The sequence below is a fragment of the Echinops telfairi genome, unplaced genomic scaffold (assembly GCF_000313985.2).
Source record: "Echinops telfairi isolate 266 unplaced genomic scaffold, ASM31398v2 ScPeMD7_7467;HRSCAF=8505_0, whole genome shotgun sequence".
In the NCBI taxonomy this organism is placed as follows: Eukaryota; Metazoa; Chordata; class Mammalia; order Afrosoricida; family Tenrecidae; genus Echinops; species Echinops telfairi.
In genome coordinates this window covers 15981762-15996542 of record NW_022111367.1, presented here as the reverse complement: position 1 = coordinate 15996542, position 14781 = coordinate 15981762, and positions in this window count along the sequence as shown.

The following is a 14781-nucleotide window of genomic DNA, read 5'->3' as shown; positions in this document are numbered from 1 at the left end:
TTAAAGACATAGCTTTGAAAAAAAGCTTTTTTAGAGGTTGGGGTTGGGGGGGTACCCCCTCGGATAATCCTGTTCCTTCTAGTAAAACCCCATCTGGGAAACACTGAACCTATTTCAACTCTTAGCAATGACAGGGCAGAGTAACCTGCTCCATAAGGTTTTCAAGGTTGTACACGTTTACAGAAACAGAATGCCACGTCATTTCCCCACAGAACAACTGGTAAGCTTGAACCTGTTGATTGGCCTCCCTCCATGCACTCAGCCACTGCACAGCCAAGACTCCCTGGAGGAAGACCACACCCCTCTTAAACAGACAAAATAGTGACAGAGGCCAGGGCTGTCTCATCCACTGAGTCAGAAGATGAATATCAGAAGGCAGAATAATGCTTAGATCTTTGTACAAAGACCTTCCATGGTGACACAGAAGTCATGCAAAGGTCCTCGAGATTTTGGCCCACTCCATCGCTATGTCTGATTCCAGTGGGCTCCACACTCTTCCCCAGTGAACAGAGGCCATTTATTTTATGTTGAAAGTTAATTCTGCTCACAGCAGGAACTCGAAGAAAAAGTGAACATTACACAGAGTAAAACTTCCTTTAATTTGCACCAGTAGCTGTTAAACAATGGCAAAAAATGAATAATAATGATTACGCCAAAATTAATCTCGTAACTTTGCTTAATATTTTAAGGGTTTAAGAGTTTAAAGTAGTGATTTTAGGACTGACCTTGTGATTTCATGCATGCATAAGTATTACCTGTCTAGGGTAGAGTTGCAGTGTGTCAAATAAAGGTCAAAGCATGTCATTTTACAAGTACAGTGTACCTTTCATGCCCCCTTAAGAGGACTTCTGACTAACCATAAATGTACATGCATGTTAAGCAAGGACATCATCTCTCTCCTGTTTTAATAAATTTCATGAATTAATTCCACCACTTCTAAAATATATGAATGAGAAAAGTTAATTGTATTTGAAATAATTATTCCTTAAAATGAATCCCCTAAAGAACTTGATGTTGGTGTGTTTTCGAAGAAGTTTTAATGCTTGTTTCCAATTATTTCCCACAAAAACTTATATCAGGTTAGTACAAATATATTCGCGCATGGGTTGGCCTCTTAGAATTGCTTACATACCTCCTTCTTAAAATTCTTAGAGAGAAAACAAGGATTGCATATCATAATTTAATGTGATTTTTGAATTTCATTTTGTCTTTATATCATAGTAATATAGTTTATAATGTATTTTCATTTTCAGTTGCTGTTATAATTATTTAACCTAAATTGTTGGCTTAAAATAGTTTAAATTAAGTGCCAGTAAGAATGTTAAGCACTAATTGGTACTAATTCTAATATTTCATGGAGATTTTTTGAGGAATATATTTTATTTATTGATATAAGGCATTTTGGGATATGTTTTGTTGAATATATTAGAACTGTTTTGTGTTATTATTTTACTAATTTACAGTCTCTGTAAAGATATTTATAGTACACAAAGAAGTTAGTTTTCATGGAAAAAAATCAGTCATATAATTCATCTTTTTAAACATAGTAAACACAATTACATTATTTATCTTTCATAAGATTTAAACAGTGAAAATGACAAGTATGTTTATGTAAATATATTATAGGAGAGGTGTAGTACTAGGGGTCATTGTTGGTTTTTGTTTTTAGAATTTTCATTTCCCATATGGAAGACATAGGGTTGATTCCCTATCAATGGACCTCAAGCACATACAGCTTGCACATCCATCCGTCAGGAGAGCCTGGGTGCTCCTATGAGCATGGGCTGGTTTGGAAGGAGCTCCCCTAAGGCAGTGTAGGGAATCTTTTGGAAGTTAGCTGGAAAAAAACCATGGATCACAGCTGTCTGGGCTGGGCAGTAAGCATTCCATTTGGTTACCCAGAGGGTTGCCATGAATCAGCGGACAACTGGACAGCAGCGAATAAGACGGATGTAATAATTACCTTTTCTCCAATATCACTTAATAAGAATATGTAATGTTAAAAAAACAAATATGTAGATGAAGTCCGATTTCTAGAACTAAGTTTTATATAGTTCCAGTTTATGGTTATTCACGTTGATGTTGTGTGATTATGAAAGCGTCAGGCTGTCATCTTTCAATTAAACTGGATTTGTCCAGAGTCCTCTACGGGATTATTTTCACTCTTCATGCTATTCAAACAAACGAATTTTAAATTGTTTTATGAGAGATGACTGCAGTTTATAGACATACTGCGGTCACAGCCCCGTCCACTTGTCTATTAGGGCTTGTTGAGAGCGGGCAGCCATTCCAAACATTGTTTCCCCCATGTTCATTTGAAATATAAATTACATAATTTTATTGACTTGTTTAAAACTCTCTAAAGCCTTCTTTTTTATTTTTAATCATTTTATTGGGGTCTCTCACAGATCTTGTAACAATCCGTAAATCAATTATTTCAAGCACACTTGTACATTTGTTGCTATCATCATTTTCAAAATATTTTCTTTCTACTTGAGTCCTTGGTATTGGCTCCTCCCCGCCCCCCCTCCCTCCTGCATGCTCCCAGCCTTGGGAATCCTTGATCAATTATATATTATTATTGTTATTTTCATATCTTACACTATCTGCTGTCTCCCTTCACCCACATTTTGTTATTTAGACCCTCTCTTGGCTGGGGGTGAGTGATGGGTTATATATTCATCATTGTAATCTGTTCCTCTTTTCTCCCCATTCCCTCCCCACCCTCCCCCTATCTTAATCGTGTTGCTACTCCCACTACCGTTTACAGGGTTTATCTGTTCTGAATTCCATGTGTCTAGAGCTCTTATCTATACCGCGGTACATACAAATCTAGCAGGATTTGTAAGGTAGAACTGAGGACATGGTAGTGGGGGTGGGGGGCTTTGGGGCGGAAGCTTTCAAGAACTAGAGAAGTGTTGTGTGTTTTATTGGTGTTATATTGCACTCTGGTTTTGTGACCCTTCTGTTAGGGGATTTCCACTTATCTACAGAAGGGCTTTGGATCTCCACTCCACTCCACTCCCTCTCATCTGCATTGATATAATTATTTGTTTGGGATCTTTTGGTACCTGCTACCTGATCCTGCCAAAACCTCATGATCACACAGGCTGGAGTGCTTTTTCCATGTGGTTTTTGTTGCTTCCCTGCTAGATGGCCATTTATTTAACTTCAAGCCTTTAAGACCCCAGACAATATATCTTTTAGTAGCCAGGCACCATCTGCTTTCCTCATTTTGCTTATGCACCCATTTTGTCTTCAGCAATTATATCAGGAAGGTATCACAGAGTGCCAGGTTATTAGAACAAAGTGTTCTTATGTTGAGGGAGGACTTGAGTGAAGTCCAAAGTCTGTCCACTATCTTAGTACGTGACATAAATATATGTATATAGACCTATATTCCTATCATTATAAATTAATATATTTACGTATACGCATGCCTATGTTTATACATCTACAAGTAGCCTTGAATTGCTAGTTCTTTCCTTAATTTCCTTTTACTTTCCTCCTGCCCCACTATCATGTTCCCCTTTTGTTTGGCTGTCAGTAATTCCTCTCAGATATATTGCACTTGATCAAACCCCACCAGGCATTTTAGACCCTCCTCGCCATCGACTGTAGGTCCCTTATTGCCCCCTTATACCCCAGCTCCTCCTCTCCCATATCCCCTTGGAACAGTCAATCCTGTTATTTTCTCCTCCGGATTGTTTATCCTGCCTATCTTATACAGAGAGGCATAGAGATAAAGAAAAAGAAGGGAAAAGAAAGTCTATAAATAGTTCCAGGTCTGTCTGCTGATCTTTATAAATGTTTTCCAATCAGATCTGTTAGGAACCAAGTCCTACCCCCTGAGTCAGATGTCTAGTTTCAGAATTCCTCAAGGACTTCATTAGATCGATCCCCTCGTTGCTCTGTTGCACTCGGTTCATGTTTTGCCTGCTGTGGGGGCTCACACCAGACACACTTTCTGCCACTGTGTCACCAGTGTTATCCCCTATAGTGCTGTGGGTCAGTGGGGGGGATGTAGTGTCTTGTGGTGGGACTAGCCCTCAGTCCTCTCCATACATTGGCTTTTCCAAGCAGGAATGTTGCTCTTGGGGCTTGGTGGCCATGATGATGTTCACTCTCTCTTTCCCTCTTAGCTTGTTCCTGTGTGGTCTGGACAGATCTGCCACTCTGCCTGGGCTGTTTCTGCAGTGTTATTTTCTGTAGTACATACTTCTGGTGAGGGGGTCAACATAGCTTGGCTTGGGCTGGCACCACAGTTGTTTCTGGTAGTTCACTGTTCCCTACATATATGTTGCTCTCAAGGCTTGGTGCACCGGGATGAGGTCTGGTCCTTCTCTCCCTTTTTTGTGGAAACATACACAATATCCACCACCATCACCCAATCCTGTGAGTGGATTAGTGGCCTATTCCCCCACCACCCTCATGTCTCTCTCTCTCTCTCTCTCTCTCTCTCTCTCCTTCTTTTTAGTTGAATATCATATGCATCCGTGGGTTGGGTTTAACCCATGCCAGAGTGCATGGACCTCAACCCAGGAACTATGGGTTAATTAGCTTATCCTCTATGCCTAATGTGTTTTGAACTAAAATCAGTGGACTCATGTTGTACTTGTCCCTTTGTGCTTGGCTAACTTCGAAAAGTAAAATTTCTTCCAACTCTTCCCATGAGTCAATTTGCTTCATCACTGCTTTTTAGGGTTGCGTAGTACTCCATGGTATGTATATACCAGAGTTTTTAAATTCATTTTTCAGTTCATGGAAATTTAGGCTGTTTCCAATTCTTTGCCATTGTGAACTGTGCCGCATTGAACATTGGAGCACAGATGTCTGGTTGTGATCTGTTTCTTACCTCTTCTGGTTATATGCCCAGTAGGGGAATTGCTGAATCATATGGTAGCTTGATTACCATTTGTTTTAGGTATCACCAGATCAATTTCCATAGTGGCTGCACATGCCTACAGGACCACTAGCAGTGGATGAGTGTTCCTATCTCACGGTACCCTCTCCAGCATGTGTTGCTTTCTGATTTTTTTTAATGAGCCTATCTTTGAGCGTGTTAGTTGGTCTGGCAGTTATATAATCCCTGTCAACTTAAGTGAAGGGGTGGCCTGTCAATTAGGCCACAGCTAATGAGGACTCTGAGAGGACATGACCTTCTCCTGAGGATTCTGGGAACTCCTGTCTTCCACCCTGGAAGCAGGACACATTCTCTCTGTGACACATTCCTGTTCAGAAGTCACATGGAGACACACTGATGGACCTAGAGCCCTGGAGCTGGAGGAGCCATGTGGAGACCCACACCAGTGCTGAGATGCTTCCACCGCCACTGGGTCTGCACGACTTTCCACCCACTGGCCTGTGATCTTCCTGCATATGGCATCCCTGCATGGCTGTGTGAGTCTAAAGAGGAATTTCCACACTAGTATTGGACATATGGGCTAATGTTAGAATTATGGACTTGATCTGGACTGTGCTGGGATGTCTCTTAATGTACAATTTCTCTTTGATATAAAGTTCTCTCTTACACATGTATGAGTGTCTGAATTTGTTTCTCTAGTTAACCCCGACTAACACAGGTGGTATCTCATAGTTGTTTTAATTTGCATTTCCCTTATGGCTAATGATCAGGAACATTTTCTCTTATGTTTATTGGTCATTTGGAATTCTGCCCTAGTGAAACTCCTGTTCAGGTCTTTTGTACAACTCCTCAGTGGGTTATTTATTTTTTTCTGGTTATAGGCTAGCAGAGTATTATAGATTTCACTAGTAAGCCCTTTGTCTGATGTGTCATGGCAAAAGATGCTTTTCTCAGTCTGTGGGCTCCTTTATTACACTCTTGGTGAAGTCTTTAAATGTACACAGGTGTTTTTTCTTCAGTATATCCCACTTGCAAATTTGTGCTTCCTCTGTGTCTATAATAATGATCCTTCCCTATTTCCAATAACCTATGAATTCCGTGCGCCAAAGTGATTAGGTTAGTCTCAATTCCCTCTTTGATTACCCTACTAATATGGAGTTTTACCTCAAGGTCTGTGATCCACTTTGACTTTATGCTTTTGCATAGAGTGAGGTGAGGGTCATGCTTCATTTCTCTGAAGGTCGATATCCAATTTTTCCAGCACCACTTGTTGAAGATGGCATCCACTTCCAATCTGATACTTTTTTTGACCTTATTGAAAATCAATTGTCTATATGTTGATGTTTTTGTTTTTGGATTTTCTGTTCTTTTCCATTGATATAAGTGTCTGTTGTTATACCATATACTGTATTAACATCCTTGTGGTAAATGTTCTCCCTCTAGCTATGTCTCTCTCTCTAGAAAATAGCTTGACTGCTTATAGTCAAGCTTATGAATTTTAAAGCAAGACTTTCTCAGCTGGGCAACAAACTGATCGATCCCCAGCAAGGTAATTTAATCCTATCCATCCTTTGCTTATTTATTAATTTATTTAATCATTTTATTCGGTGCTCTTACAGATACCATAATATTTCATAATTCACGCACAACAAGCAGAATTCTACTATTGCTACCACAATCAGTTTCAAAACACTTTATTCTTGTATTCATTGATTTCAGCTCCCCTTTATTACCTACCTCCCCCCACCTCCCAGGAACCCTTATTTATTTAGTTAGTTCATTTTGCCAGTATCTTACACCATTCAATATCTCCTTACACATACAATTCTTCTGTTCACTCTCCTTGCCTGAGGTTATACAGCCATCCATGCTATCAACTCCCCCTCCAACTCCTGCTCTTCCCAAACCCTCAGGGATGTAATTCTGATGTTTGGGGTTGGAAGTGGATGCAAGAGCAGGCAGATGGATCACCTTGCTGTGGACTGACTCAGCTTGGTAACCACGGGCAAGAGAATACAAGAGCCCTGCTCTGGGTCTCTGGCCTGCTCTGGATATCTGGCCTGCTCATGGGCCTCTCACCTGCCTCAAGTTATCTTTAGGTGCACTGGGCCATGCAGGTGCTTTTATGAACCCTATTTTCATAGTACTCAACTAAGTACTTGCAAGATGTGGCCAAGCCAATCATATTTAGCAGAAGTATAAAATCAATACCAGAAATGCCATATAAAAGGGGGATTCAAATAATGTGTAGAAAAAAGGAATGAGAAGATAATGGAAGTTTTCCACAAACTTATTAAAAGTAGCATTCTGTAGTTCAGGGATGATTCTTATTTCCAATTTTATGGTGAGAGTCCTGGGGAACAAGCACTGTTAAAGAATAGAAACATTGCTTTGTATAAAATATTGACAATTTTAGGTATATTTTACTTAGCATGTGCTCACAAACAGAATGAATGACTGAGTGACTTTCAGAGGTATATTACCACTCAGGGTCCAGAGTGAATGAATAATACTAATGCATTTAGTTGCACCAATTTCAGGGTATGATGACTAACTAGGTAGATGGACTTTTATAAGCCAGTGGGAGAATATGTGTGTCTTGACAATGGTCTATCCCCATCCCTCAAATTTATAAGACCAGGGAGTAATTAATCATGAAAATCACCTATTGTTCAGGGGTAAAACTTCACTAACTTTTTTTGCTAAAGTTCTTTCTTTGCAATGAAACAACTCAGAACTATAACATATAGAAAATTGTGCAAAATGATCACTAAGAAATAATAGTGGCTAAGAAATTTGAATTATTTTAGGGTTTATATTTTTTGCACTAATGAAAGAGTCTAGCAACAAACCTATCTAACCTATCTAAACAGTGTGTGAATGAATAATCTAATAAATATAAAAGCACAAAATTAATATTTAGACTACCCACAGAACAAATTATAATCATCTTCTGAATGTCATATACAGAAGGGGAGATATTAACATCAGACATGTTTTCCCCACTATGAATCCAAGCTTTTCAGAATTTATTAAATCTTCAGAAAACTTTCCCAGGAGACACTCTGTTTCAATGTGTGTCAGAGTCACATGTGAGACCCCACATTGAACATATAGAGTAAATTCATTTAATTTATATTTCAAAACACATGAGGCTTCAGTTTCACCTACAAAAGACAGTGTTCATTTACTAGAGGTTATATTTAGATATGATCTAAATATATTTATATGATAATCCAAAATATAATGATAATTATTTCCTAAAAGAAAATCCCATAACGGGAGGATTCATCAAGAGCATCTGACACTTGTGAGTTTATATTATTGATTTGGTCCTTATCACACATATAAAAAAAATCTGGACAGAGAGTCTTCATATGAGGGGATTTCAAAAGGGTATATGAGAACTTTTCATTATATTGTAATTCAATTTTTCCACGGACTTTTTGAAGCTCCCTCTTAGGTACTATAACACTGTAAACTTTCAGTTACATGTCTTGTTACTGACTATCATGTTGGGGTACCAATGCTCAATTTTTTAAGATGTTTCTTTTATTCTCATTTTACAATGGAACCAGAACTAATGTGTTGAAAGGGATACTTACAGTATAGGGTCATGGTGTATAGTGAAAATAAAGAAAATGATAGGGCATTATAGTAGTTCTGTTGGCATTAGCCTTGACTAAAAAAATCAAAATGCGTCAAATTTGATTTGTTTACATTTGTTTTATTGTCAAACCAAATATTTTTTTTAAAGTGGTTAATTTGAAGGACTAATATTAAATACTCTTGCCTTGAAAAAAAAGAATATCAAGAGTAAAATATTTTGCTCAAAAGGATGAAATATATTGGGATAAGAAATAAAGCATTAAAATATATATTGTATATTAAAATGGGACTGGGCTACTGACTTCAAAAAGAGTAAGCCAGACATTCACATAATAATTCATAAAAATTAATTTAATCAAGAAGATAACTGATTTCTTAGCTTTCTATGTTAACACAGGCGAAGATAATAAAATACATATATAAAAGTATTTCCATGGTTTCATCTTTTGGGTTCCTGAAAATCTTGAAGTTATCTTGGATACATTTTCCTGCCTCAACCTGAGAGTCCCCCATAACTTTTTTTCTCTTAAGTCAGAGGAGACCCAAATGTAATTTAGGGAATGTTATATTTAAAAAAAAAGTATTTGCATTGTTATATATACAAAAACATATTCTTTGCACTTGGGTTCCTTCGAAAGAAGGACCCTGTCTAAACTGTTTCTGCATGTCTCACAATCCCTCATTTCTCTGAAAGTCAAGCTGGGCATCAGGTCTGTCCAGTATACCCATCTGCCAAATGATGGTTTTCAAGTGCATTGCATCTGTATGTGTTTCCTAAAAGAGATGGTCTTGTTCTGTCTTCCCTTACCCATTAACTCCAAAAGCTCAGCAGGAAGGAAGATGAGCAATTTCAGTCAGCTTGTTTGTTCTCACCAGACTTAACACGCAATCGCCATGCGCAGTAATATCAGCATCACCACGTTTTCTCAGCATAAAATATAAATAAGAAAAACGTACTTACTACAAGTTCTATTTTCATGATTTAAGTCAAATCATACCTGTAAAAATGTATTTATCCAAGTCACTCTATGCTTCAAAATCACAATACCAGGTGTGTGCTAATCTTCATCACACATTCCAAGACCATTTGTGTGTGTTTTGTTTTAACGTAGTCTATTTCTACAATTGTTTCCTTTTAGTTCTTCCACAATATAAAATACGAAGTGTTGGCAAAATATTTTGAAATCAGACTACTGTGTTTATTTCATGTTTGAGCTCATGCATGTGTAAAATTTGTACTTTCTCACATATTTCAGAACGTGACCAAATAAACAAAAAATAACAAATAACAAATGCATAAGGATGCTTGATATGTGGGCCTTAGCATTTAAAATGTCGGAAAAGAGTTACCAAGAAAACATCAGATACTTTAGCCTCAAAAGAAGTAAAAGCTATCTGCCTTACATAATTCACAGCCAAACCAAACAGGCACTGTGGTATTCATGAATCCCTCTGAATTAAGTCAAACATGCATAAAATCAAGCTTCCTTTGTGGTAAAAATTTCTTCCAGCTGAGCCCAAGAAGAGGATAAAAAGTTACCCAAATACCTATTGTTAAATTGAGGACAACTTTTAAAAGTAAATGCCATACCTCTGCTGGCGTCTGCCTGACAATTTCCTATTTTTTAATAAATTGTCTGTGAGGACTGTCATCAGTCTTGTTCCCATGCAGAATGAAAGGCAGACTTGCAAATGTCATTGTATTAAGTCCTCTTACAGTGTTTTAAGAGGGAGTCAATTTGCTTCATTCAAATTCCAGTAACTAACTTTGAAGTCAAGGAATGATACATATTCTCAAAAAGACCTAGTGTTTTCTTAAGAGAAAAAAAAAAGTCCAGTATATGAATTTTCTAAGGCTACATATATTCCTAAAGACAAGGTCCACCAAAAATATTTAAAAGTGAAAACAGAGTCTATAGCTCTCTAAAACAGGATTTCCTGGGAAGAGTTGCATTTAAATTTTGTGTTGGATTTAGTAAAGAAAACAAAACAAAAACCCACAAATCTCATTGAGCTGATTCTGACTCATAGTAACACTATAGGACAGAAAGAATTGCCCCATGGGGTTTCCAAGAGTTTAATTCTTAGGGAAACATTTTATCATGCCTTTTTTTTATAGAGAGACTGGTAAGGCCGAATTTTTGACCTTTCATTAAGCAGCTGAGCACTTAAGCACTGTGCCACCAGGATTTCCTTAGAATGAGCAAGGAAAAAGTTATTCCTAACGGTATTGCAGGAGTGGGGACAATAGCAATCGCAGTCAGAAAAACAACAAATATCAAAACTTGCATGTTGATAAAACTTTATATAGATTGTATACAAGCAACCACTAAAATTTTGACTCAAAATGCAGCAAGAAAAAGGTAGACCTGGTTCATTTCCTGCCTGTATGCAAATATGCTGCAATCTCCTTGTACTTTACATAGTTTACCTTATCAAAATTTTCCATCAACTTTATCTAGCAAACCAAAAGCCAAACCTACTGCTAGGGAATCCATTCCAAGTCACAGCTACCCTACAATACCAGAAGGAGAAAAAATAAAATGGAAGTAAAAATATATATTTGGATATATGTATATCCAAACATAATAAGTTTGTGATTTAGAAGGCAGTATCTTCTTTTCGAATGTATAGAGGATGGCCAATTACAAAATTCTTGGCCAGTGCACGGTCTGGTAATTTCAGAAACAGGGTACACTATAATTGAAATCATAATCCTAGCCAGATTAATTTTTCACTTAGTCATCAAGATGTCTATTTGAAACAATGATTTTTAGTCCAAAGATATTATTTTCTTTAAAAATAACAATGCTTTTGAAAGGTCCAAAACAAACAAGCAACAGCAACAGCAAAACATTTCCCACAAAACCTCACTGCCATTGAGTCAATGCAGACTCACAGGGACACACTGTGCATTTCCAAGACCGTGATGTTTATCGGAGTGAAAATTCCAATCTTTGTCTGAGTAGCTGCTGGTGGCTTTGAACTGCTGACCATGAGGATCACAGCCCAATGCCTGACCACTACACAACCAGGGCATCTTTAAAGATGAGAGCTATTCATTTCTAAATGAGTTAAATGATACTTTATGTTCCAATAACTTGCTTCTGCTTTTTTGGTTGGCATTTAAAAATATATTTCATATGTCATTGGAAGAGTGGCAAGTCACAGAGAGGAACTGTAAACTTTTTATTTCAATATTTATTAGTGTGGTAAAAATTATGTATAAATGTTGCCGGTCTCAGGGTTTGCATAGCTTTGGAAACTGCATTGTGGAATATGCACTGGACAGGCTTTACTCAAAGGGGAAAGAAAATCCTGCAAGTATTATTACTTGTTTTATATATGCCAAGACTTACTATGCTCTAAGATGTATGCTGGTGGCCCAGAAAGAAAAGCAATATAAATCGACAAATAAAAACTATATAGACACACAAATGGAAACATATAAACTTGAACCATGAGAACAAATCCACTTGAGCCATGAGAGAGAAAAAAAGCGTAGACTCCGTTGACAATCTCAGTGTAAATTAACACAATTCATAGAGGTGAAGACTCCCTAGGTGCCCCCTTTCTAGGGATGCATATTGTATTGAGAAACACAAGCAAATTACAGTCTATTGAGTTGCTTTAAAATACAATGCTACCTTAAGACTTTTCTCTACAACCGGTGCAATTAAAGTACTGATTAATGTAATTAAAGGACTACTTATTGAAAAAATAATGCATGCTAAGTGTAGAGGGACTAGCAAAGATGATAAACAACTAGGAAGCCTGTCTTTTTAAAATGTATACCATAAGATTGCAGACAAATGCCTAAATCATGCTGAAATAAGAGGTGGATAGCAGCAATTTCAGATGCAGTTTGTTGTCAGCAAAAGGAGTTGAAGAATTATTTGCTTTTTGCAAAAGACATATTTAAATTGGGTTTCTAACAACAGGGGACACTTTCAGAACAATCTGAAAAAAGGTCAAATTTCCACTCTAGGCTTTAAATGGTATCACCTAAAAAAAAATACATATTGCAATCCTGACACTAGTGTAGCAACAGTTCAGCACATAGCTGCTAATTAAACAGCGTGTAGTTCAAACGTACCAGTCACTCCACTAGAAAAAAGACCTGGTTATTCTGCACCTGTAGTGACTCCTGGCCCAGGAAACCCAGTGAGGCTAAATAGGAGTCCGAATCAGCTCCATGGTCCACAACAACAGCACCCTTGTAGATGCAAGAGTGCTTGAAATTATGGTATTCTTTGTTTTGTTAGTTACATCTTTCAATATTAGATCAATTCTAAATCTAATCATTTTTATATTATAAAGCAATATATAAGTCAAGAGACTTATATAAACATTAAAATAAAACAACAGAGAGCAATAATATTGAAGAGAAATTTGCTTTAGAGAAGTTAAAAAATGATACCATTGTCGGGGCAAAAGTATTTTTAAATTATATTGGGAGATTTATTATTATTATTATTATTTTAATAATTTTATTGGGCCATATAATTCTTATCACAATCCATACATACATCAATTGTGTAAAGCACATTTGTACATTTATTGCCCTCATCATTCTCAAAACATTTGCTCTCCACCTAAGCCCCTGGCATCAGCTCCTCATTTTTTCCCCTCCGTCCCCACTCCACCTTCCCTCATGAACCCTTGATCATTTATAAATTATTATTTTGTCATATCTTACACTGTCCAACATCTTATTGGCAGATATCTTATGAGATCTTAAACTTATTTATTTTCCAGCTCCATGATCACTCACTACATGCATGTGCATCATTTCTCATGCTTTAATAAAACAGACACAAACTATGAACATTTCTTATGAGATGTTGCCCAAACATGCCTCATTGAAATTTGTTTGGCTCACAAATGTGAATACACACAAACATATACACATACAACGTACACATAAGGCAACTTCAAAAACTTTCTTTATTCACAAACCTTCGATGACACAATTTTCTCATGAACCTTCTGCGGCTCCCTTGTGATTGTCTGTGTGTGTAAGTGGATGTGCCCTTCTTTCCCATTCTACATACATTACTCGGTCTTCAATCTATCCAAACGGACTGTGACTCCCACCCCTGCTAGCGCTTAGCTGTTAATTGCCTAGAGAAAGGCTTGGTGATTAGTTCCTATAAAGATTATAGCCCAAAGAAAAAATGAGATGGTTCTATTTGTTGCACGACATCACTGTGTATAAAAATCTACCCCATGGCACATAATCCTCCCAGTTTTGAATGATGCTCTTAGTGATCACTTATCATCATTATCTGACCATACGTAACTTACTTTTGTCAGATACAATCTTTTGTAGAGTGTTCAAAAGATCTGTGCTTTTATATTAGGTGAACTTGTTCCTGACCCCTGTAGGCAACCACCAAACCATGGGCTTCTTGACTCCTAGAAGAAGCGTGGTTGTTCCTCAGGATGAAAGAGGAGACAAGAGGGTTAAGAGCATCAGCGACAATGGAGCCCAGGCCTGGGGATGGCACCACTGATCTGGTGTTGAAGAGACAGATCTCATGAGATCTAAGGGCCCAAACTGAGGCTCCATCCGGAAAGAGGTATGGATGATGGGAAAGACTTTCTGAGTGGAAAAATAATGAAGTTGGTAATAATAAAACAAAATAAACAATAACAGTCACACACCAAAAATGGCTTCTTGAAATGTCCCTTTCCCTGACCTGGCATTTAGGTCTTCTGTTCCTTTCATTTCCTCTCCACACATCATTCCTCTCTGCATTTGCCTCTTTCCAACTCTCCTGTGTGGCAGCTCCATGACAGGGATTGGTAAGACACAGGCATTTTCATGAAAAACATCCTCCGTCCCTGTCCTAAAGAAATTAACATAACTAAAGCTCAGTTTAGACATATAAATAACTGAACATGCGAAAATGGTTTTCATTGCTGGCAGAATTTTAGAATGCCTTGAGTCACTTGCCATCACCAGTTCCTCGTACCTAAGGGGAGCAGTGGTGTCATGCTGGACTGCTTACCCAAAGTTCCCAACTTCAAAATCACTCGCCATTCCATGAGAGAAGGAGAAGGCTTTCTGCTCCTGAAGAGATTACTACTTACAGGAGATGCTCTACTCTGTGCTCAAGGTCATTATAAGTCAAAAATTAGCTTGATCGCAGTGGCTTTGGGTTTTCGGGAGTTGCGGTTACCCAATATCACATTTTAAAACATCTACAGTGCTTTCTACTCTCCTAAGGAGTTACAGACGTGGAAACTCACCGGGGTGGTTATACCCTGCCCCTCGGGGTCTCTATGAGTCAGCATGGACTCCG